Below are 21676 nucleotides of genomic sequence, written 5' to 3' on the forward strand. Positions count from 1 at the left end.
TCTAGTCTCATATTAATAAGTTCCGAGAGAGAAGAGATTCTTCCTAATGCATCTCACATCTTGTATACAGTCCAGGGTGCTTGCTAGTTCTTGGCAGGCCTCAGTGTGGGCTACTGTGTTAAGAAGTCCCCTCTGCCTCTGAGGTCAAAAGCAGGATTGTGAAGTCATGAAAGCGGTATGTTCATTTCTCAGCCTGGAGACCTTCTGTCAGACGTTCCAAGGCGACCTACTCTGGAGACATTCCAAATCCATACACCCCTGCATCGAAATGGATGCCCTAGTCCCAACATTAAACAAAACTCCCATCTCTGCCCAAGTAAAAACAGGTCTCAACCCGGACATGGTGATGTACACCTTTAAACCCAGCACTCAGGAGGCAGAGGCAGACTGATCTCTGTGAGTTTGAGGCCAGCCTGGTCTGCAGAGTGAGTTTCAGGACAGCCAACTCTGTCTCAAATAAGCAAACACACAAACAAACAAGCAAACAAACAAAAACATTAAACAATTAAAAATAAAACTGAAAAGAAAGAAAAGAAAATGTCCTATATGACTGATTAAAACAAAATACTCGAAATTATTTTGCCAAAATTATTATTTAATCCAACACTCAGATACAAAATATCATTCAAATTTGTACCTCAAACCCCTCAGGGAAATGTTTTCTCCAGGGTTCCTGAGGAGCAGAACCTAAAGTAAGTCTTTCTCTTTCAGCAGTGCTAAGGATGAAATTCCAGGCCACCCAGCTGGGTGCAGGGGCACACCAAAGACCAGCCAGTCTCCAGAAACACCATGCTGTGTGTAAAAGCAAGCCCCAAAAATGATGGTGTGGCCATCTTGGAGAGGGGATCAGGTCGTGAGGATTGATTCTCCCCCCTTGAATGAGGGTGGTGTCCTTGTAAAAGAGGTCCCAAGAAGCTCGTTCATCTCCGCCAACATGTAAGAAAAGGGCCTTCAGAAACAGGACGAGGCCTTCCTCTGACACACACTGCTAGGGCTATGATTCAGGACTCCCAGGTCTCCAGCACTGTAAAGAAGTGGGGGGGGGGGATGAGGAGAGAGCTCAGTTGATGAAGACCTGAGCTTGATCCCAGAGAAGCCAAGTAAGTACGTGGGTGTGGTGATGCCCACCTGTCATCCTAACACTGGAGAGAGGAGAGAGGAGAATCCCTGGGCTCACTGGACAGCCATCTCTCCAGCCTGTACTTTTTTTTAATAAAATAAAAAGATGGATGGGACCTGAAGAACAACCCAAGGCTGCCCTTCAGCCTCTACCTACAAATACATACATGTATACACCAACACACAGGAGTATGTTCTTGTGTACACACACATCCAACACACACATGTGTGCACACACATACACATGCGTGTGCACACAGTGCCTGTTGTTTCTAAGTCATTTGATCTGTGCTTTGTTAACCCCAGAACTGACTATAAGAGACTGCTCGTTCGTTACCTCGGTGTTTTATAGACAGTCCAAGAGTGGCAGAGAGGGGACAAACAGAGCCAAGTATTTGCTGGCTCCTTCATGTTCTCCTTCACGCACCGCAGATCACCCCATGGGACACTATAACCTTCTGCACATCCGGAGTGTGCTGTCCAGCCCCAGGCAGCCCCAGGGAAACCAAGTCCTGTGTCTACGGATATGCAGGTCACCCACAGACACTGAAGCTGTTGTGACTGCCACCAAAGCAGACGCCCTGGTGGCCTTGCCAAAGCCCTAACCCTCGGTGAGAGGAGATTAGACAGATGGTGGTATTAGGGGATGGGTGGCAGAGGAGCAGCTGGGGTCCTTTGATGATCAGATAGCCAAGAACCAGAGGGTGGCTGAGGCTGGGCAACTGTGGAGGAGCCCAAGCTCGATCTGGAACCTGAACCTCCTTACCCCAGAGCAGCTTTTGCATTTGATTCACAAACACATACATCCCAGTGGTGCAGACATTGGGGCTGAGCCACCTTGAACAGAAGACTCAGAAAAGTAGGTTTATCTCGTGGTGGCACTCATGGCTCAGGAGAGTTCCCTCTTTCTGGAAATTTAATTGTCTGGGTTTGTGCTATGATGTCACCAGAAATACAATAAGGTGGGAGGGAGCGGGTTCAGGACGTAGAGCAACTGAGACTGAAACCAGGCTTCCTGGGACTGGCACAGCCCTTTCAGAGTTGTCCCAAAGTGAGACAAGCACACTGGGCTCTGTGTTCTATTAGCCCATCATGGGGAGCCACTCCACAGGAGAGGAGAAAGGGGCGGGGTTACAGATGAAGCACTTCACTGTTGCCAAGAACAAATCCCAGCCAGAGGTAGTGCTAAGCTACCCACAGCCTATTGTCCCAGTGAAAGGCAGCTACGGGTGGGTTCCTCAGTATCTACCTCAGAGGGCCACTGATAGGTTGCAAACCTGGCACAAATGGCTGAGGTGCCTGTTTAACATAGCAAATCAGACCTGGACAGCAGGGTCTTCCTACGCTCCTCAGTCCCTACTAGTTACTGGGCCCTCCTGACTGGTATATCCACACCCCTCCTTAGAACTCCCCAGCCCACTGAGGCTGGGCAGCTCATCCCTATAAAAGCCAACCACTCTGGTTACCTGCCCTCTCTGTACCATTGGACCTCCTAGCTGCTACACCTGGTTCCGCTCTCTCCCCTTCCTGCCCCTCACCCACGTGGCTCAGGGTGATGACCTCTCTGGACTCTCCCAGACGTGTCTGCCTCTGCCTATGCTCTCCCTTTTATCTACAATAACTTTCTCCTCCACCATACCAAGAAGCAGCCATCTCCTATACTTTCAGTTCTTCTTGCATTCAGACACCTTCTTAAATAAGCTCCTTGTGTTAAGAACTGTGACGGAATGTACAATGCCTCAGAAACCTCGAGCCAGACAAAATCCCGGCATGGATCAGGAAGATGGACACGGAGTTCCACCCTAGCTGAGGAGTTATTGACAGTTAGCTTCACATTCTAGCTTAAAATTTATATTAAAAAAGGAAAAAGTGAATACATCACTACACATGCTACTTAAAAATTATTTTTAAAGGGGGCTGGAGAGCTAGCTCAATGGTTAAGAAGCACTGCTTTTGCAAAAGACCCAGGTTCAGTTCCTAGTACCCCAATCTGGCAGCTCACAACTGACAGTATTACCAGTTGAAGGGGATCAATAACCCCTGGTCTCTGCAGGTACCCACATACCATAGTGTACACACTTATACAGACACACTCATACACATGAATAAAATTAAATTCCTAGGCTTGGTGGCACTCACCTTTAAATCCTAAAACTTGGGAGGCTGAGGTCTAATCTATATAATGGTCTCCAGAACAGTCATGACTATGTAGTAAGACCCTGTCTCAGATAGATAGATAGATAGATAGATAGATAGATAGATAGATAGATAGATAGATAGATAGATAGATAGATGGATGATAGATAGATGATAGATAGATAGATATTAAAATTAAAATAAACAAATTAACATATTTTAACTTTTAACTATTTTAAAAGACTTAACAAGTTTGGGGGTGTAGATCATACAGTACAATGTTTGTTTAACACACATGAAATTTGGGGGTTGATTTCCAATATCACATATAATGGGGTGTGATGGCTTACCACTTGGGAGGTAGAAGCAGGAGAATTACAATTCATGGTCATCTTTGGTGACATAACAACTTTGAGGCCAGGCTGGGATACATGAGATCCCATTTCAGAAAACTAAATAACAAGTAAATAAATACTTTAATGAAACAGAACTGAAAACAGGGGAGGAAGAAGTCATATTCCTCCCCACTTTAGAAACGCAAAGAGCCACATCTGTAGCCTCTCTCACCCCGCTCCCAGGCCCTGATACAACAGCCACAATAGAACTTCATTAAACTCCCCCAAGAGACGGAGCAATGCAATGCTGGATGCCTGAGTTCAAATCTTAACTCTGCCTGTTTTGTTAACCACTTCTGCTATTTTTAACTATAGCTTCAAGTTCCTTCCAGTTATTACGTAACCGCCCCCACACTGGACTCCATACCTGACTCTGCTTCTTATTGTCTGGGCCCTTAAGCTGATTTACCCAGCAGTTTCTATCCTTCCAGTCTCTCAACCACAGAACTAGACAGCAAATCCTGTGCAGAGGGTCAGTCAGCCCTGCCACCTAACACACAGGAGGCATCTGAGAAGTGTCCCCGGCTATGTTTTGTTTCTCACTTGTCGCCTCTGTTTTCCCCCTGAGAGACGAAGAGCTGCTCTGGAGTTGCAGTCTCACCAAGGGGAAGCAGAATGAGCAAAAATACAGTCGAGACTAGAGAGAGGATTCGGCCATTAAGAGTGCATACTGCTCCAACCTGAGTTCCGTTCCCAGCATTCACATCAGGCGTAACCCCAGATGAGGGGTTTGAATGCCCCATTCTGGCCTTCACAGGCAACGTACACCCATGTGCACATGCCCACACACAGACATATGTGTATATACGATTTTAAATAAAGTTTTCCTAAGTCAGAGGAGGACATCAAGGGTCACCACGGGCTGTACTTAGCAGCTGTCATACAAAGAGCAAGTATGGACCCTAGAAGTGCATGATGCAGGCGTTCCAGCTGACAAAGCCACAAGATGCAGTGAGGTCCCTAAGCTCTCCTCAGCTCACATGCAGTGAGAAGCACAGCCAAGCTCTGAAGACCAGCCTGTCCTGTGGTACAGTCTGCACCCTTCTCAGCCATGGACAGACAACAATGCATATTGTCTGACACATGCTACCCTGCTAGCCGGCGTGTGACAGAACTTACAATGACCTCCGCCAAAATACCAGCGTTCCTCAGTGCTGACTTCCCCACCGTGTGTGCTAAGCAGTCACTAATTTAATTACTTCATTAAACAGCAGATTTGTAATGCACTAACAAGCCAGTTATACCTAATTATTCCTATTAATAGCAACATAAGAATACCATGAGACAGGAAACAATCCCAGTCTGAAGTCCTCTCCCGTGCTCCTAGAACACAGCCTAACCTAGAGCATGCATTTAGTAAGCATCCCCTCAACACGCTTACTTCTAGTTTACATTCATGTTGTTCAAATATCCTTTATGTTATCTGTTGTTGTTGTTGTTGTTGTCGTTGTTGCTGCTGCTGCTGTGCTTTTTATTTGTTTGTTTGAGACAGAGTTTCTTTGTGTAGCCATGGCTGTCCTAGAACTAGCTCTGTAGACCAGGCTGGCCTCAAACTCAGAAGCCCCCTCACCTCTGCCTCCCAAGTGCTAAGATTAAAGGCGTGTGCCACCATGCCCAGCTGACCTTGATGTTATTATTTGTGTTGTGTATCTTCAGGTGCCTGACCTCACCATGAGCTGCCAGCCTCTAACAGTGATGGGATATCAGCTCCTTCCTGGACCCTGCCATCGATGAAAGGAAACCAAGGATCATGAATCATGAGAACGTTTCTCTATTGTGCAACTTAGAAAACGCCCACCCCAGGCAGGGAAGGTGGGGAACGGAGGCAGGAGTGGGGTATAACATGATGGGCTCAAGACTGGTTGATATCCTTTTCCGAAGACAAAGAGGGAGGAGTGGATGAGGAATGAGCGGGGAGGACTGGGAAAAGAGGAGGGGAGACTGCAGTCAGGATATAAAGTTTATTTATTAATTAATTTATTTATTTATTTATTCATTCATTAAAAGATGACAGGCTCAGCAGCCTAATTAATAAAAGTAGACCTGAAGTTAGAGATGAAACGACCCATTAAAGGAGACGTTAGAACGAGTCTGAAACCAGTGACCTACTTTGCCAGGCTAGGTTCACTCGCTAGTCAGTGTAGCTATAAATGCAGCCTTGTTCTTTTAAACCGGAACACGCTAGAAGAAACTGTGCTAGCAAATCTTTCCCTGAAATACAGCCCGGCTTCCTCTGTCTTGCAAGGAAGGACCTAGTCTCTTTGTAACACTCAGTCCTAGTAAGAAACTGATGGTAACACAGGCCAGGTCACCAAGGACAGACACCGAGAGGCAATTCGTAAAGCCATCGGAAAGATTAGGAAAAAAAAATAGCGAGGGATGATGTGGTACCCAGGGCTGCCATCATCAGGGACTTGTTACCACGCCTGCATCCCAAGGGACATGGGAAGCTACAGGCTGCTGGAGCCTGAAGAAATAACTGTTTAAAGGTGGTAGGGTGTTTCCGAACAGGAAAAACTGTAGTCTTTGGTCCTTCGGTCCAGACTGCAGCAGCCAGAAAGGAGGGAGTTGGGGAAAGAAAGACCCTGTCACGCCCCCTGGTGGTACCTCCTGGTGGCCAAATCTAAGCCAGAGGGTAAAGATGGTCCTCAAGTACAAGAGGACAGGGGGAAGACAGGAGGCAGATAAAGAGCGCAATCACGTTGGTCTCCACACAGCCTGCTGTCTACTTCTCCGGACCGCATGGTGGCTTCCCACATAACTGGGGTTAACCAGGAGCAAAGATGAGAATGGGGTTGAGGCATTTGGGGAGTTGTCTCTAGCTACTTGTGCCCCCCCCCTCAATGCAGGCAGGCTGACTACTTGACTCGGTGTGCCTCTCTTTGCGGCTGTTTCCCCCAATCCCATCCTGTTACCACACGATGATGTCTATAAGAGGACATGTTTCAGCTGTGATGAGTTTTCCCAAGCTAACATAGTCGCAATTGTTCATGGAAATTACTGTGAAACTGGGGCTTCACCTGTTTGTTTATTTTGTGGCAGTGGGAACTGAACCCAGAGCCACACCCTTGTTGACCAAGTGCTCACCTCAAGGCTAGAGCCGCAGACATTCTTTCAGTTTTATTTTGAGGTAGAGCTCTTACCAAATAGCTGGTCTTGAACCTGAGATTCTCCTGCCTCAGCCTCTCCCAAGTGGCTAGTATCACAGGCCTATGCCACCAGGCTTGACTCAAACTTCATTCATAAAACCCATGTTTTTGCATTTTTCCAAGGTTGTTTGAATGCAGACATTCTTGTGTAAGTGATACCATGCATATTATTTTAATGGAAAAAAATTTCAAGTCAGGGAGACTTCTATCTTCCAAGACTCCAGGACTCTACCTCTCATCAATTCCTAGTGCCAAGCTTAAGTGAATGTTTCCTGAGACAACGTTGAAAGTTAAGTAAGTAGGAATGGAGAGAACATCAGTGTGAACACACCTCATCCAGTGTGAACCGGGGGGGGGGGGGGGGGGCGTCAGTGTGAACATTCGTCATTCAATGTGAATTGAAAGAATGTCAACATGAAGGGCTGGAAATTTTATCATGTTCTCACAGCTTAAAAAAGAATTATTGCAGGGTTGGTGATTTAGCTCAGTGGTAGAGCGCTTGCCTAGCAAGCACAAGGCCCTGGGTTCGGTCCTCAGCTCCAAAAAAAAAAAAAAAGAGAGAGAGAGAGAGAAAGAAAAGAAAAGAAAAGAAAGAGCTATTGCAGAGTGTGGTGGCGCATGCCTTAAACCCCAGCACTTGGGAGGCAGAGGCAGACAGATCTCTGTGAATTGGAAGCCAGCCTGGCCTACAGAGATTGTTCCAGAACATCCAAGGCTACACAGAGAAACCCTGTCTTGAAAAACCAATCAATCAATCAATCAATCAATCAGTAAGGTTCCCATGGCTCCTCACTCCTGAATCCCAGGCTCTCTGAGATACATCTCCCGTCAGCTCTATCTTTGCTCACTTCCCTCCAAAAGAACACTCTGGACCCCATTGTCACTTGTCCGTGTCCTGGCCCTTCATCCTCTGTGGCCCTGTACATCAAAAACATAATTTTATTTCTGTTTAAATTCTACTTGACAGCCAAAGATTTCACAACAGGTTAACTGTTAATATCCACAAACTGTGGATGACCCAAATGCCCATCATTGGGGAAATAAACCAAATGGTGACATAGCCATACTCAGCCACAAAGAGCATGACCGTGGAAACAAGGGACAGCATAGATAAAACCCAAATCTTATGTTGAGTTTGGAAGTCAAATTTTAAATAAAATAAGAGTACATACTGTGTAGCAATGCCTAGGGAAATCCAGAAAACATAAGCTGAGTTATGGCAGTAGAAAGGAAACCATAGATTACACTGCTGAGGGTAGAATTAACAGAGGATGACCTAGGGGTTTAAGGGATCGCTGCGGGATGTCAATGTGTTGGTTGGTTATGATATTTTGATTGGTGCATATACTCTTTTTTTAAGATTTATTTATTTATTTATTTCAGGTATGTGGGTACACTGTAGCTGTCAGACACACCAGAAGAGGGCATCGTATCCCATTACAGATGGTTGCGAGCCACCATGTGGTTGCTGGGAATTGAACTCTGGACCTCTGGAAGAGCAGTCAGTGCTCTTAACCACTGAGCCATCTCTCCAGCCCCGGTGCATATACTCTTAACCCATAAAATTGAATATCTTAACTATGGGCAGTTCATTGTGTATCAACTATACCATATGTGTGTGTGTTGAAAGCTCAAATCAGACATAAATTGTAAAAAATTATTGCAGCAAACCAACAAGGGTTAGGGTGTATGAGATCATAATAAACCAAGAAAAGCACACACAAGCCAGCAGGAGATGAGTGCAGAGCACAGAGAGGTAGCGCATGATACAAATAATAAGCAAGTTCTTCCGCCTAAACAAAATGTAAACACGCATTCTGTTCATTCTGCTCACTGAAAAGGCTACAACATCTGTAGGTCATCCTCTGGGAATCACTCTTCAGACCAGGAACGCTCTCCCAACCGATAAGAACCGCGCCCCAGCATTCGTAGTCACACCTTTGCATTCTAACCACACTCAGCTCTTCCCCCCCTCCCCCCCCCCAGCTGGGGACCGAACCCAGGGCCTTGCGCTTCCTAGGCAAGCGCTCTACCACTGAGCTAAATCCCCAACCCCCCACACTCAGCTCTTAAACCCTCATCCCTCTGACTTCAGCATCCCTGAAATGTCAGGGCATCGGTGGCTATGTGTGCAACTGAAGCCCCATTCCACACTTCTGCATGTCCTTGAACTGCATCCTCTCTTCTCAATCATTTACTGGAATGTTTGCATACCTCACTCATTGCATTTAAATTGCTCTAGTCCAGGCAAAGAGGGCGTTAGTCTAACGCTGTTCCTGGACCAGAACAGAGCTCCACATTCCTTATATAAGCAGCAGGCCTGACTTTCTCTCTCAGTGCACATCCCCGAAAGCCTGCAGGCTGCTGTTTGTGCCTGCCTTCTCAGTCAAACCACAGACTCCCCATCCTGCACCCAGACTCATATTCCACTGCAGCTAAGCAACACATTCTTATTCCCTTCTAACGAGCACCCTAGGCTGCAATGAGACCCCATCTTCAAAATCATAAAATGGTGTCCCTATCTGTACACTGATGACCCAAATTTCAAATGTACAGAAGCCGATTCTTGCAGTAAGGTCCCTGGCTTAGAGATTGAGTTCATCAAAGAGGCAACAGAAGCCTCCTGCCTCTGCCCTCCCCCTGCAAACTCGGGACCCACCTACTCTGGCACTGAGAGCTGCGGACCCGCTGAACTCCCTCAGGGATTTCCTTTCCTAGACCTCTGTCTGGCTGGGGTTTGCCTATAGCAGAGCAAAATGCTCAGTCTCCAGCTCAAGGGGAGAACCAGAGCAAAACAAGGCAGGGCCTAGAGCTAGAGAGGGGAAGCTGAGAGAGGGCCAGGACTGTGGAGAAAACCATGGGGGGTTGGGAGGAGGGAAGCAGAAGGAATCACAACAAAAGCAGGACAAAGAGAAAGAGCTGGGAAGCCCAGGGACACACAAGACATGACTTCATACACTGATGTGAACATACACCCACTGGGTGGGAAATAATGCTTTCTCCAGAAAGCGAATAGCGCCCCACACAAATTCCTATTCATTGACTTTCCTGACAATCTACCATTGCCTACTGCCCGTGCATCCCTCTATCCCGTCAGCCTCTTCAATGGACCCTGAATAGAGCCAGGAGCAATGAGTCACCTCCCCAAGCCCTGAAAGGCCCCAGGGAAGAAGTTCTATGTGCTTGGCCCTGCAGCTCTGAAACCATACATAATTGAGGCTTCAGAGTCAAGAAGGGCCAACCCTCTTGCTTTATCCATAGCCTTTAGGGACCCATGTAGCCTATTATAAGTTAAATATAGATGGTCCCAACAGGTTCGTGTTTTAAATATTTAGTCTTCCAGTTGGGAGCACTATTTAGGAAGGCTATGGGCACTTAAAGAGGAAAGGCTCAGTGGAGGAAGCTCATCGTGGAGGATGTGGAATTAGACATGGAGGATGCTGGTGGGGAATAACACTTCATGACTTGCTCTCTACTTCCCAGATGTCTGTGAAGTGATTAGCTCTCTTACACCATAGAACCCCGCCAGGTTAATGTTCCACCCAAACGTGTGGGGGACAAGTAATAAGCAGCTAAACCTTCTGAAAATATTAGTCAAAATGAAACCCCCTCTTTATGTCATCGGTGTTGGTATTTTAGATGTGGTGATAGAAAAGGACAGAGAGAGTTCTTGGACATTTCTTTCATGCCTTCTCTGACACATACTCTAGAGAGGGGCTGGTGGTCCCACCCAGAAAAGCATCTGGAGGTAGAGCCTGTACTGAGGCCTAAGTTTCTGTGTTCTCCTCTCCCCTCCCTTCTCTTTGGACTCTTTCTTCTCCAGTCTTCTAGAGCCAGAACTCCCCAGTGCCCAACCCCGGCCCCCAGTGATAGGCACGGTGTCTGCCCTAGGCCCAGAGAGTGAAGCTCTAGTTGAACATGTTGACTCAGGAGGCATTGGCAATAGGCTTTCCATCCTTGGAGAGGTGCATGAGAAGACATTTTCAGGCAAAGATAACTTTATTCAGACTCTGAGAGGCATTTTATTTTGTTTTCCATTTTCAGAGAGCCACCCACCTTTTAAACCCATAGGACAAAGTGGAAGTCTGAAGTCAGAGAGGAAGACAGTGAATGGCTCAGGCTGTATCTGTGGCTCAGGGATGCAGAGGCCTGCTTCTCTGGTCCCGCACTGCCTGTTGAAAAGTGTTTTCTTTCCAACTGTATTATTGCATTATTTTCCGTCATTATTTCCCTTTAAAAAGCCTTTTTGTTGCAGTGGAGATTGAAGCCACGGCTCTACACATGCTAGGTAAGCGCTTGACCACTGAGCTAGATGCCTGGCCCTTCATGTTACCACATCTTAAGAAGAAATGGATACAACGAAGAAACTGTTTGGCTGGTTTTCTCTAAATCTTCCCAACCTAAGAAAAACTACAATACAGGAGTTTGTCCTGGCCCACACTCTTACAGACCAATGAACTCGAAAGCAGAAGTCGTTAGGGGGCGACCTAGAATCCTTGCTTCAAATGACCACATGCATACAGAGTGCCCTCAGTTCACCCTATGGTATAAGTCACATACATACAGTATGGACTCAGTGAGGTTAAGTGATTTGCCAAGTATCATGTAGCTAATAAGTGTGGGAGCCATTCTTCACACCAGGCCCACGTGGCTCTAGAGGCTCTAGTTTGGTCCCTTAAATCCTGGCTGCTATGAGCGAATTAGGGATGGAGGAAGAGCCAGGGCGGGGGCCAGGGTTGGGGAGATTGACCGCCCCTGCCACAGAAGCTGCCAACTCCAGCCCACATTTCAGGGTTAAGTTTTCCACAGCTCCCGTTGCCATGGCAATAGGAGCTCTTGTCACCATCTGAAAACCCAGAAGAGGAAAATAAGAGGATTCGGCTCTTTGACTCAAGAGCTGACCAGTTCTGCAAGATAAACTCAGTCTGGCCCTTGAATCAGGATTAGAAATTGGAGACAGATAATGGCACCCGTAGGCCACGGGATCATTAGCTTCTTTGCTCCAAGAAGTTCAGCTCACTTTACAGACATGATCTCATTCTCCTCCGCAAGCTCTCCGTGAGAAGTCAGAGAAGGGATGGAGACCATCCCTGTAGAGTCAGCCCAGGAGCTAGAGTGATCTCTCTCTCTCTCTCTCTCTCTCTCTCTCTCTCTCTCTCTCTCTCTCTCTCTCTCTCTCGTCTTGGTTTGATTCGTCAAGTTTACAAGGTGGAGAAACAATGATACAAGTAGAGACCATTAGAGCTGAGAGGGATAATTCTGTTCCAAGGCCCATTCTCAGCATAGCACATGCCATCTATGTTGTCAGACAAGCCCTAGAAATTAAGTAAATGGAAGAGAGAGATGTTAATACTCTCATTTAAAGTCACCTGGAGGTATCATGGCTACGCTCCCGGCTATCAGTGAGGGACAGTTTTCACACATACCTAACAATGCTCAAAGTGCCTGGTCTTTAGTGCTTTAAGGTGAAGCCTTTGGGAAGAGATTCAGTCATAGGGGTGGAGCCTCATTAATGGAATTAGCACCCTCCTATAAGAGGCCCCTAGATCAGGTGAGATGAGGTATGCTTATAATCTGAGCACTTGGGAGGCTAAGGCAGGACAGTCACAAGTTCTAAACCTGAGCTACATAGTAAGGCTCTATATAAAATGATGATGATGATGATGGTGGTGGTGGTGGTGGTGGTGGTGGTGGTGGTGGTGGTGGTGGTGGTGGTGGTGGTGATAGAGACAGGTATGATAATACATTCCTAATAATCCCAGCACTTGGAAGGAAGATAGGAACAAGGCCATCTTTGGCTAATTCAAGATTGCCATGAGACCCTATCTCACGAATAAATAAATAGGGGCTGGAGAGTTGGCGCAGTGGTTAAAAACCCTTGTTGCTCTTGCATAGGACCCAGGTTCGATTCCCAGCACTCACATGACAGCTCACAACCATCCATAACTCCAGTCCCAGGGACTCTGATGTCTTCCTCTGACCTTGGCTGGAAACCAGGCATGTACATGGTGCACAGATGTATGTGCAGGCAAAACACTCATACACGTAAGATAATAAATCTTTAACATGCTTAATAAAATGGATGAGCATACAAATAAGAGGCTCCAGAAAGCTCGTGGGCACCCTTTGCCATGTGAGGACCCAGAAAGAAGCCGTTATATGAGCCACTGAGCCTTCACAGATGTGGAATCTGCTGGCAATGCTCATCCTCCCATCCATGATAAATAAGCATCTATGGCTGTAAGCTACCTGCTCTACAGTGCTTCGCTACACCAGCCCCCAAATGGACAGACGTTCCACGGTTCCGCCATTCTCAAAGCACAGGCATACTGGAAAGAAAATGGCTATTTGGACCAAGGACTCCCTTGAACGTGTGCTTTCAGGCAAGTTAATTAATATTCTCCCCATCGTGGGGCTTTTACACAATCTAGGGTTACACCCTTCCTTTATGCTTTGATACCCTACATTTTGAACATTGTTTGTTTGGTTGGGTTTTTTGGTTTGTTTTTTGGTGGGGTGTTTGTTTGTTTGTTTGTTTGTTTGTTTGAGGTTTTTTTGCATTGTTTTTTGTTTGTTTGCTTTTTGAGACAGAGTTTCACTATATACCCCTGGCTGTCCTAGAACTCACCCTGTAGATCAGACTAGCCTTGAACTCACAGGGATTTGCCTCTTGAGTGCTGGGATTAAAGGTAGGCACCGCCACTGCCAGGCTGCAAGCTTAACATGTGGCTCTGCGTTCCACAGCTCTAGTTCACCTGGTGCTTGCATTTAGGAACATGGCTTAAACCTCATTGGCAGAGAGGCCTGAAGAGCATTCCCTAACAGGACCACATATCACCTTGCAGTGTGACTAGCCCATGCGGCCATGAAAGGAAACCACAGAGCCCCCATTTTGCCAGAGTGCTATACAGCAGCCAGTCTCCTGGTCTAGAGATGGGGCCAAGGAGGACAGTGTTGTTTGACCATCTGTGGATCAGCACTCTCAGCCCAAACTACATAGGAAATTTAATTTGAAATTTCCAATAAGCCCAGCCTTAGGCAGCTTAGAAACAGTCTGGGAATCCAATTCTAGAGCTTCTTAGCCTAATCAGTATACTGAAAAAATTAAGTACAAATGGGTTGGGAAGACAGTTCCATGGGTAAATTGATCCCCACACAAAATGCAGAACTAAATGCAGATCCCAAGGAGCCATGGTAAGCCAGACATGTTAGCCTGTGTCTGTAAAACCCAGTTCTCCTAAGGCAATCTTGGGTGAGGGTGGAGACAGGGAAATCTCTAAGAGTTCATAGGGCAGTCATAGCTAGCTCGTATAGTAAACAGCAAATGGTTTTGGTCTCAAGCAAGACAAAGGCAAATCAATACTAGAGGTTGTCTTCTAACCTCCACATGTGTACTACAGCACACACAAACCTGCACACACACACAAATGCAGCACACAAAAATAAATAAAACAACCACAATTGTGGTGGTTTGAATATGCTTGACCCATAGGAAGTGGCACTCTTAGGAGGTATGGGTTCATTGGAGGGAGTGCAGCCTTGTTAGAGGAAGTGTGTCACGTGAAGGCGGGGCTTTGAGATCTCCTCCTGTGCTTAGGCTCTTCCCAGTGCAAATGGAGCCTCCTGCTGGCTGACTGCAGAAGACAGTCTCCTTCTGGCTGCCTTCAGATCAAGACATACAACTCTCTGCTCCTCCAGCTTGTCTGCCCACACGCTACTTCCCACCATGATGATAACTGAGTGAAGCTCTGAACCTGTAAGCCAGCCCCAATGAAATGTTTTCCTTTATAAGAGTCACCTTAGTCATGGTGTCTCTTCACATCAATGAAACCCTAAGACAACAATAGACACCAACTAATAAGGAATTGCAGACATCAACAATAAACTATGTACCTATCTCATTGGAATCATTTGAAAGCCAAGCGTCCTCAAGGTGCTGAATGACAGTCAAATTTCTGAAGCTATGGCTTTTCACACTTAACAAGTTGTCCAGTGCCCTACAGGCTAGAGTTAAGATTCCTAAGTAGGGGTACTAGGGATTTGAGGAAGAAATGCAAGTAATAGATTTAAGATGGGGAAGGTATCCAGAGAACATCTACCCTGCCCCTTCTAAGGTTCCTATGATGAGACAAAGTATGATTCCACCAAAGTTCCCCCCAGAAGAACCCATGAGTTTTATTGGACTGACAGGGAGTAGAAGTGATTCCAAAGTGGCACACCAGAAAGCCTTCGCCCTGCATCAAGAGATGACTTCTCCACAAGGTACAGAAGGAGCCTCAGCCTCCCCAAGGCCCAGAGTCAGTTATGGCAGAATTTCATACAAAAGATTCAGAAGAGTAGCTAGAATTTCAAGTGAAGATCCAATGACCCTCCACACCCCTCCTTCTGTGAATGAGTGTTAATAATGCCCGACCTGACCCACCGTGAATCTTGTACAAGCAGACACAGCTGACGTGATAAAGATGGCAGCCCTCCCCTTGGAGGATCTCATTCGACAGCAGGAGAGGTACTGGAAATGTTCTGCAGTTGACTGTGGGTCAGGCTTTGTCCAACTTAGTGACTAGACAAGAAACCTTGGAAAGAAAGGGTGAATTGTATGCGGTGTAACATACATTAAGGCTGTTACAGTGCTCCTAGGCAATCTAGTTCTGCCTCATTGTTCCAAATGGGCTAACACCTTACACTGCTGCTGTCACCAAAAAATGGGAATGGTTGTGGGAGATGAGCATAGGGAGATGAGCATATAACAGAATTACTGCTGAGCCAGAGAGATGGCTCAAGGGCTAAAGCGCTTGGAGCACAGGCATGATGGCCTGAGTTCTATTCCTCAGAACTCGCCCCATGGTGGGAGAGACCCACTCCACAAAGTTGTTTCTGACTTCCCCATGAGCACTGAGTATGTGTATGCATACACACACACACACACACACACACACACACACACACACACACACACGCACCAGATGCATAATAATGACAAATATTTTTTAATAATCTGTACTGCTGGGGTAACTCTCATAATGCTGCCAATGACAGAGACAGGATCTAAACCCTCTCCATGCATTGCTGCTCACAAATTTCCTTTCTTTTCTAGGTTGGCTTTATGGTTAATTTATGATTCTGAAAAACTAATATCCTAGTGTGACAGATCTTCCTTTGTTGTCCAAAGAATTATTAACACCTCCCGTGAGCTGGCTTCATAGTTAAAAGTGGCTTTTTGCTTTTCTGTAGACTTCCCCAACCCAAGAACAGGCAAAATGTCTCAGTTCTTGCATTTGGGATGTGCTCAACATGATGTGTGTGTGTGTGTGTGTGTGTGTGTGTGTGTGTGTGTGTGTGTGTGTATGTGTGTGTGTGTTCCAGCATGGGTTCATGAACAGAGGACCACTGTGAGAGCCATTCCTTAGGCAAAATACACTATTGTTGTTGCTGCTGCTGCTGCTCCTCCTCCTCCTCCTCCTCCTCCTCTTCTTCTTCTTCCTCCTCCTTCTCTTCCTCTTACTTCTTCTCTTCCTCTTTCTCCTCCTCCTCCTCCCCTTCCTCTTCTTGAGACAGGGCCTCTCACTGGCCTGAGACTCACCAACTAGAGGTGACTGGCTGGCCAGTGAGCCCCATAGATCCCCCTCGTCTCTGCCTCCAGAGTTGAGTTACAAGCATGTGCCTGCTACAACACTTAGCTTTTTTTTCCAAATGGTTTCTGGGATCTTCAGGTTCTTGTGTTTGTAAACCATGTGACAAACTGAACTATGTCCCCTCATTTTATTTTTAAGCAAAAATTTATTACTGTGTGAGTGCATGCATGCCTGCGTGTGTGCATGTGCATGTGCAGGTGTGGGTGCGTGTGTGTGTGTGTGTGTGTGTGTGTGTGTGTGTGTGTGTGTGTGTGTAAGCAAGTGTACATTTGAAATTTCATGCATGTGGAGGTCAGAAGACAACTTGAGGGAATCAGCTCTCTCTTTACCCCATATGGATCCCCAAGGATCAAATCCCAGGATTTCAGGCTTGCCAGTAGACACATTTACCCACTGGACCACCTCACCAGCTCCAGTATGATTTTCCAGATTTTATCACTAGTTCTATTAGGAGTGTGAAGGTGTCGTCCTGCAGCTTTTCTTGTCTTCGGTTTCCGCATCTGTCCTTTTTACCCAACAGCATATCAGTTGTCTCTAAGAGTGTGAAGAATCGAGCAGCATCTAAATGTGGCTTCCTTTACTTCCTACCACCCCTGGGAGGCAGGCAATACTCCAGAGACAAAAAGAGGAAGACATCCGTTTCCAGCTAACAGGGCATCCATCAGAAAACCTTGAAGAGAAGGCTGGACGTCCCACCTTTCTGTGTGTCCCAAGGGGACAATTAATAACTGTACTCCCGGGCTGGAGAGATGGCTCAGCCGTTAAAGGCTAGGCTCACAACCAAAAATAACTGTACTCCCAAGGAAACCTTGGATACATAGAATCTCAGTCCCCAAAGATAGACTCCAAGCAGTGAAAAGGTGCCACTCCTCGACAAAGGCCTCCTTTTGTAGGAGCTTGGTTCTAGGAAACTAAACAATGTCTCCCACATTCTTTATCCCACTAAAGAATTTCCTCCCACAACAAACAAAATTACACTAGTAAGAAGTTCCCATTTGCAACTGGTAGTGATACAGAGGAGAAATGCCACAAAACGTGGATAAGATAAGTCTGAGCTGGACACAGTGGCCTGGGACTGGGATCCAGCATTTGAGAGACAGAAGCAGGAGGAGAAAGGCGTTCAAGGCCATGCTCAGCTAATAATGAGGTCAAGGCTATCCTGGGAGACGTGGGACCCCGTCTCAAAAATGAATGAGTCTGGGGGCTGCTGAGAAGGCTTAGTGGTTAAGAACGCATCTCTTGGACTTGCAGAGGACCCCAGTTCAGTTCGTAGCACCCACATCTGACAGCTCACAACCATCTGGAACTCTAGCTCCAGGGAACCAATGCCGTTTTCTTGAGAACCTCCCCTCACATACACAAAAATAATATCAATTTTTAGATGATGATTCTGTATGTCTAATTATAAAGTCTCAAGCAAGCAGGTTTTGCCTTCTTACCATCGCCACTTAGTGTGACCTCATACGTAGTGCAGAGAATGCGGGAAATGAGCGGACTCGCTGCTGGGTCCAGGGGAGCAGTAGATTATTTGGGGCACATGTGGAGTTACATAACAATTCAAGCTTTCACTGTGTCTTTGACAAATGATGCACTCCAATCTCCTGAGTGGCATGTCGCTTATTAGAATGGTTTCTTTCCCTCTCTCAGGAGCTGGACAGGTGACTGACTCCATGTTTAAAAGCGATTGCTGCTCTGGCCGAAGATTGGGATTCAGATTCCAGCGCTTACCAGGTAACTTACAACCATCTGTAACTCCAGTCCAGAGACTCTGATGCTGTCTTCTGGCTCCCTCCAGTATCAAGGGCACAGATACACATGCAGGCAAAATACTCGTACACATAAAAAATAAAAGCAAGAAACCCTCGTTCCATCAGCCAACAACTCTATTATCCCACAGACCAGGAAACCCATAGGAAATCCACATTCCAAAACATGCTGCATGCATACTGTAGCTCAGCAGGACCTCAGAGGACCCAGGCTCCTTTCATCAACCACCCTGTATCACCAGTGTTGGCTCTTATCTTAGACCAGGACCAGGAATTCTAGGCCTCTCATTCAGATCCATCCCCACCTCTCAGCCCTTGCCAGAGACCTCTCAGCACCGACACCAGCAAAGGGGGAAGGCTGTGCCATTCTGGGAATGAAGGTGAGTCAGGTTCCAGAGGCGTGAAGCTGTGTGGGAATGGCAGACACATCAACAAAACTGAGGTCCTGTCGGAAATCAGGGGCAATAAAGTGACTATTGCAGACTGGGTAGGACACGATAAGATGCCTGTCACAGGGTGACCCACCTGTGTGGACACTGTCTGCTGACAAGCTGTGCATGACTCCCACTTGCTTGAGAACTAAACAACGCCATCTTCCCTGAAGAGCTCAGAAGAAGATACCCCCTCATCTGAAAGACGTGGTGATGATGCGTGGAAGGAACATGAAGGTAACTGGAGGGTGGATGGATGCAGAGTCTTCACACAGCTCCATGGGCTTCTGCAACTTTCTGAGATGTTCACCTGGTACAGAAGGGGATGGGAGGGATCACCAGCTATTTCCCACAGCACGGTGACCATCTGATAAACCAAGGATGTCACTAAGAGTATCCCTAACTTGTTAAATTAGTGGAAGAAGGCCTGGAGAGATGGCTCAGTGATTAAGAGCACTAACTGTTCTTCCAGAGGTTCTAAGTTCAATTTCCAGGAACCACATGGTCATGATGGCTCACAACCATCTGTAATGGGATCTGATGCCCTCTTCTGGTGTGTCTGAAGACAGCTACAGTGTACTCACATATAATAAATAAATCTTTAAAAAATAAATCTTTTTTTAAAATTAATGGAAGAAAAAATAAACGTCATAGAAAAAAACAGAAAAAAAAGAAAAGAAAATAGTACCAAAAAACAGTGGAAGAAGTAAAAGAGACTTTCCATCTGCAGAAGAGAACTGAAACCACATTCGCTGGCAACCATTGGCCTGGCACCATGATCTACTTCATCCCATGGCAGGCAGAGCTTGACACTCCACAGTGTCGGGAAAAACAGAAATGCTGGCTCCTTTCCACCCGAGACATTGGAGGACTGATTTTAATTATCCTGTCCTACTTCGGTTAGATAATTTCCTGTAAGGGTGTCCATTTGTATGCAACATATGCTCCCCTGAGACTTGAAAAAGTTACATGACCTGCTCAAGATGACATGGTTGGGGAAGAATTAGAACTACGCCCACAAAGGCCTTCCATGGGTGTACACTCAATTTTTCTTTACTGTTGCATTAGTTGGGGTTTTATTGCTGTGAACAGACACCATGAGCAAGGCAGCTCTTATAAAGGAAAACATTTAATTGGAGCTAACATACAGTTCCAGAGGCTGAGTCCATTTCCTTGGGACTACAGTTACTAAGTGTCCCCTTGGGATACACAGAGAAGTTGGATGTCCAGCCTCTCTGCTAGGTTTTCTGACTGATGCCCTGTTAGCTATGACAATGTCTTCCTCTTTTTAACTCTGGAGTATTGCCAGCTTTGTGTGGAAATCAGAGGGCCTGGGTTCCATAAGGAGAAAGAGCATGCTTAGACTTAAGAAATATGTGCACACCTCTAATTCCCTCACTTGGGTAGCAGGGGCAGGCAGATCTCTGTGAGTTCAAGGCCAGCCTGGTCTAACTGGTCTACAGAGTGAGTTCCAGGACAGATAACCCTATACAGAGAGAGACCTTGTCTATAAAGGCCAAAAAAAAAGGTGGGGGTGGGAGTGGGAGCAAGCAAAAGAGAGAGAGAGAGAGAGAGAGAGAGAGAGAGAGAGAGAGAGAGAGAGAGAGAGAGAGAATAGGTATAGGATGGGGAAGGGGCAGAAAGGCTGCAAGATTCTACCCTCTGTCTTATAGAATAGGGCAGAAAGGACTGGATAAAGCAAAAAAGCAAAAACTTATTCCTGAGGGAAAACCCAAAGGAGTATGGGTGAGGTGCCTGGGTGCAGAACCTCTTTAACACCCGTGTTCCCATCTTCCTGCATGATTTGCCAAGGACACGGACTCAAAGATTCAGGACTCCCCAGTGTAAACAGCGACAGGCAGCCTCCAGGGTGCTGTCTTCGGTGCTGAAGTGGCTCAGCTTGGCGCCTGGAACAGGCAGACGCAGCAAGGACATTCCCAAGCTACTCCATGCCCTACTTCCAATTTAGCTCTGGAGTCGAGCAATCCTCCGCGTTGGAACTTGGCTGCTATTTTTCAGAATTGGGGCAAATTCCCTTACATCCCCTCTTGCTCCTCTACTCCTGCCACTTAACTCAGCTCTCAAAGACTCAGAAACAAGATTTTTGAAGCTTCAAGGACTGTATCAGGGTCAGGAGGTGGCTTAGTGGGTATTGGTATCTGCGGCCAAGTCCGACACCCTGGGCTTGATTTCTAGAAACCACATGGTGGAGGAGAGAACCAACCTCCCCAAACTGTGCTCTGACTTCTACACAGGCACTCTGGCCCACACAAGTACGTATACACACACACACACACACACACACACACACACACACACACACACACACACTTTAAGGTCTACAAAAAGCATTTAAGAATGGCATCAGCCAGTTGGGGATTTAGCTCAGTGGTAGAACGCTTGCCTAGCAAGCGCAAGGCCCTGGGTTCGGTCCCCAGCTCCGAAAAAAAAAAAAAAAAAAAGAATGGCATCAGCCAAGGTACCATGCCAGATGAGTGGCCATTTACATCCCAAAAATCCACTCTCTATGTCTTCCTTCCCCTTCTAGTGATTCCTCAGACCCCTTGCCTCCAGTGCAACTCTCCCATACCAAGCCTCTTAAACAGCTCACTTTCCAGGCCCACTCCTAGGAGAAAATCTAGGAGAAGACCTTTATGGAGGCTAGCCTTCAGGGAATTGAAGGGGACACTGCCACTTGAGACAACAAGGGGGAGAAGGTTTCTTATATTTTTGGTTGTGAGCCTAGCCTTTAACGGCTGAGCCATCTCTCCAGCCCGAGAAGGTTTCTTAAGATCTGTAACATTACACTCTGTAACCTCCTGGGCAGCTTCCTATTGTCCTTCATATGGCAAGGCCAGTTACCATCATCATCATCATCATCATCATCATCATCATCATGCATTGTTATGGGAATTGTTAAAAGGAAAATGCACTTAACTTCTCACAAGCCGAGATTAAATGATCTTAATTAGAATGAAACGCAAGGATTATCCAGACAGATCGTAGGCTGAAATTACCCCCAATCTTCTTTGGAAACATTGCAAACTT

At 46.5% G+C, this 21676-nt stretch overlaps 1 long non-coding RNA gene across 3 annotated transcripts in view; it reads right to left on the reverse strand.

Annotated features, from left to right (window-relative positions):
- Nucleotides 1–581: 581 nt before the first annotated feature.
- Nucleotides 582–21676, reverse strand: part of LOC102554489 (uncharacterized) — a 33754-nt gene continuing 12659 nt past the window's right edge. For 2 of the 3 annotated variants that reach the window (XR_005494056.2, XR_005494057.2), the window contains 2 exons: nucleotides 18723–18938; nucleotides 18297–18603 (listed from right to left, as the gene is read on the reverse strand). This is a non-coding gene — a long non-coding RNA (uncharacterized LOC102554489). Of the gene's footprint in view, nucleotides 1025–18296; nucleotides 18604–18722; nucleotides 18939–21676 lie in introns of those variants that run through there. The other variant, XR_005494059.2, reaches the window with a different exon arrangement.

Source organism: Rattus norvegicus, chromosome 15, assembly GCF_036323735.1.
Source record: "Rattus norvegicus strain BN/NHsdMcwi chromosome 15, GRCr8, whole genome shotgun sequence".
Lineage (NCBI taxonomy): Eukaryota > Metazoa > Chordata > Mammalia > Rodentia > Muridae > Rattus > Rattus norvegicus.